The sequence below is a fragment of the Octopus sinensis genome, linkage group LG11 (genome assembly GCF_006345805.1).
Source record: "Octopus sinensis linkage group LG11, ASM634580v1, whole genome shotgun sequence".
NCBI lineage: Eukaryota > Metazoa > Mollusca > Cephalopoda > Octopoda > Octopodidae > Octopus > Octopus sinensis.
The window spans coordinates 30,099,922-30,105,005 of NC_043007.1; positions in this window are offsets into that span (position 1 = coordinate 30,099,922).

A 5,084-nucleotide genomic window follows, 5' to 3' on the forward strand; every position below is an offset into this window, starting at 1 on the left:
TAGCCCAAGAATGGGTGTCAGACAATTCTTACGATCACAGAACACCAAAACTGTGGCCTCGAAACTCGCCTGATTAAAATGCCACGCACTAACACGTTTGGAGAGTTATTGAAAGGGAGACTAATCGACAGCCTCACAGTACCTATTTCTTTACTACTCACAAGGACAAACAAGGACAGACAAACGAATGAAGTCGATTACATCGACCCAGTGCGTAACTGGTACTTATTTAATCGACCCCGAAAGGATGAAAGGCAAAGTCGACCTCGGTGGAATTTGAACTCAGAACGTAACGGCAGACGAAATACCTATTTCTTTACTGCCCACAAGGGGCTAAACACAGAGAGGACAAACAAGAACAGACAAACGGATTAAGTCGATTATATCGATCCCAGTGCGTAACTGGTACTTAATTTATTGACCCCGAAAGGATGAAAGGCCAAGTCGACCTCGGCGAAATTTGTACTGAGAACGTAGCGGCAGACGAAATACGGCTACGCATTTCGCCCGGCGTGCTAACAACGTCTCTGTCAGCTCACCGCCTTCAGCCTCACAATACCATAGCTTCACCGAAGGCCTTCATTGCCCTGGTGATGTCCGAGATAAATTAAGATCATTTAACACAGGCATGTCAAACATTCCTATCCCGCATTGAAGTAGACATCGAAGCCGAAGGCGGATTCACGGAATAATCTTATAAGAAAGGTTGTCGTGAATACATGCACAAACTTTATTTAAACCTACATTTCATTTTTGGTAGATTAGAGCCATTTTATTAAATTATCAAGCATGTCCTCAAATACATATCGCTTGCTCCGTGCATGCGCGCGCGTCTCATACTAGTTCGGAAATGGAACAGACTGCGCTAAGCAAAACGGCCAAACCGAAGCGGGAGATCATCCATTGCGCTGCCTCGTCTACCGAACCAAATTTAGAGAGTCCTATTTTCCCTTTAAGAGTCTTAATCCGACCATGAAATCCTTCATGTTCTCAATTGTCTTCCTTTCTAAGTCACAGTTCCCTACAAATTATTGCAGTTTTCCTTTTCTGGTCGACAGGGAAATATTAATAAATTAAGAATTTTGATACTCAGAATTCAATAAAAAACACGTCGACTAATGCACAAAACACACACACACACACCACACACACACACACACACACATACACACACACACACATACACACACACACACGCACACACAAAGACGTATACCTATATAGAAATGTATATATATGTATGTGTGCATATATGTGTGATAATACACACACACACACACACATATATATATGCATGTATATATATATATATATACAAGTATGTGTGTGTGTTTATATATAAAAGCATAGATTGTTTGATTCGCGTGTTTATAATGTTTGCGTAGATGTCTACCCGGCTGCATGTGCGTGCGAGTGTGCGGAGGCGCGTCTGATAAATTCCAAAACGTTATTTCTTACGTTGTGAAGTCGATGGAATTCTTAGGGATAGCTTGCTGGAATTTACTTTTGACGCGTTGGTGTATGTCGTGAACTTCAACGACACGACCTACTACCCTTTTTTAAACAAACCTGAGCTGATGTATAAGCTTACATACATACATACATACATACATACATACATACATACATATATACATACATACATATATATATATATATATATATATATACACGCACACACACACATACACACGCACACACACCACACACACACATATACATACATACATACATACATACATACATACATACATACATACATACATACATACATACATATATATATATATATATATATATATATATATATATAGTCATACACACATGATGCTTGCAAGTGTGTGTGCGTGTATGTAAAGAGAGAGAGAGAGAGGAGAGAGAGAGAGAGAGAGAACCGGGGTGGGGTGAGATGGGAATGTATATACGTACAGGTGCATATGTAAACGAAGAAGGAAGGCCCTTTAACATGTATTTTAAGGTGTGTGCATAATTGACCTTTTAAATTACAAACACAAGACTTTTCTTGCAAAAAATTACCTTAATTTGTTTGTCGCAGGACAATACCTGGATAACCTTTCATAGGACTCCATCTTAAAGAATATAGACAAACATAGCGATGAGTGTGTATGTGTGTGTGTGTGCGTGTGTGTGTGTGTGTGTGTGTGTGTGTGTACATGTGTTATTATGGTTTCACAGTGGTGTTGATTGAAATTAAATTAAAAATGTACTCAAAGCTGTTTGCAAAAATGGAATAACGTAACATTGCTAACTCTAAGTAAGAAGATACAGAGTTTTAAACGTGTGTGTGTGTATATCCGTATGTATATGTATGTTACACACACACACACACACACACACACACACGCTATTAAAGAAATCCGTCCAGAAATTTAACCTCGGGTTCTCCCGTGTCTCACAACACGTAATTGTTTTAAGAACACTCCAAATCCTTCTGACCTGTTTCTCTTACGAACTAGTTTTTAACGGGTTACTAACTGACAATAAAATACGTAACCGAGAATCTTTTCTACTCTAGGCACAATACCCGAAATTTAAGTGGTACTTAATTTATCGACACCGAAAGGATGAAAGGCAAAGTCGACCTCGGCAGAATTTGAACTCAGAACGTAGGGGCAGACGAAATACCTATTTCTTTACTACCCACAAGGGGCTAAACAGAGCGGGGACAAACAAGGACAGACAAACGGATTAAGTCGATTGTATCGACCCCAGTGAGTAACTGGTACTTATCTAATCGACCACGAAATGATGAAAGGCAAAGTCGACCTCGGCAGAATTTGAACTCAGAACATAGCGGCAGACAAAATACCTATTTCTTTACTACCCACAAGGGGCTAAACACAGAGGGAACAAACAAGGACAGACATAGGTATTAAGTCGATTACATCGACCCCAGTGCGTAACTGGTATTTAATTTATCGACCCCGAAAGGATGAAAGGCAAAGTCGACCTCGGCGGAATTTGAACTCAGAACGTAGCGGCAGACAAAATACCGATAGGCATTTCGCCCGGCGCGCTAACGTTTCTGCCAGCTCCTCGCTGCCTTAACAATGACAGGAGCTGCAATAGATATGAAACCTCCTTCCAATCACACCCTCCCGGCTCATGATAGGAAGGACGAAGGGCGCACGATAATGTTAATGTATTAGTCATAGCGCTCAGTAAGAACGGGAAGGTCACGGCTAGAGCGTCGTTAATCAGGGATTCACTCAATCAAAGCTGACTTTGTGCTAATCAACGGTGACAATAACAGCGACAACAACGACGACGACGACGTGAACATCAAGAACAACAGCAACAACAAGACCAAGTAAACTGAGTCAAGCACTGATCCTCCCTCCCTCCCTCCCCAGCATACGACGAGGCAACCTTACTCTCGACGTCCTGATATCTGAACCTGACTGAGACGTGACTTTGGATGTAAGGAGGTTCTTACAGCCGAGATGATTATGGCGGCATTGAGGACGGATATATTTTAATAAGGGGAGATGACACGTCTAACACCGTGTAAAAATATTAACTTGTCTTCTGGTGTTTAGTACAAGGTCACTTCTGTTCCAGCAGAGCAATGATCAAAGCTGTTCCAGCCATGACCCTGCTGCCTTTTTGTATATCTGGGGCTACATCTAATGTGTCCTTCAATCACACAGTCGGTTAATGCAAAAGTGCTGTTGTTGTTTGTTGTAGTAGTAGTAGTAGTAGTAGTAGTAGTAGTAGTAGTAGTAGTAGTAGTAGCTTATCTTCTTTTGCCACCTCCCACTTGGTAACTGTCTCTCACCGTAAACTCAGCCAAACATTAGTGAAATCAGCTTCAATCAACGGCGCTCCTTCCGTGATTACCCACTTTCCGTATGTAAAAACAACCCACAAAACTCTCTAAAACCCCCAAAAGAGTATTTCAATCCTTTAGGCCACTCCTGGAATATCTCATAAGTTGTTTGAGTCACTTTATGTTTTTGTTTTCCCTCGCTTGCAAGCATAAAGAAGAATACCACATCTTTACCCTAGGAACTTCCTCACTCTCGGACACTAATGAATGTTTCTTGCTCTCCAAGCTGATTTCTCTCTCCTCAGCATATTTACAGTTTGGCAAACCCCGTTAATACAATTTATCCCAAATATCCCCTGTAGACGCCTAACCTGTTGGCTTGGGTGTTACGGTCACGACCGCAAGGTAGTTTCTCCAATTCTTTGACCATGTGTGTTCTTGAATAATTCTTTTTCATTTCATGTTGTCCCTGTCCAGTCAGCTGTAAATGAGTAACTCTGTCACAGACTGAATTCCCTTTCCAGGGCGAATATTGTGATTTCGGTCACTTGTACTCCCTGAAAACCAAGTATGGGAATCCTAGGATTCAAGACAGTACTTACCTATTCGTTTCTTCCTGTATAATAGGGGGGTGTTTTTGTTTGTTTAAAAATTCCCACCCTTGCTTAGTTGTTTTAAAATTTACCAGCGTTCGCGTTAAACCCCACCTATCTGTCTTCCTTTCTCCTGATTTTTACCTCTTTATCTTTCTTTCTTTCTTTCTTTCTTTCTTTCTTTCTTTCTTTCTTTCTTTCTTTTTTTCTTTCTTTCTCTCTCTATCCCTAATGCCAATCTATTTAATCAAAACCATCAGATCATTCATTGATTTCTCTCATTGATGAAGGTTTAAACCTGAAACGTTAAACTTCTGAACTTCCACTTGATACATTTGATAAACTAATTTCACTTTGAATTCCCCACCTATCTGTTTTGTTGGGAACAGCTGATATCTAAGGAAACTGGTTGTAACCTGTATGAAGGGCATTGATTCCGAATGTAAAACATTCGTGCACAGCATGAATAATAATAATAATAATAATAATAATAATAATAATAATAATAATAATAATAATAATAATAATAATAATAATAATAATAATAATAATGAATTCTACTAAAGGCATAAAACCTGAAATTTTGTGGGAGGGGACTAGTCGATTGCATCGACCTCAATTTTTCAGTGGAACTTAATTTATCGACCCCGAAAGGCAAAGTCGACCTCGGCAGAATTTGAGCTCAGAGCGTAACGACGGGC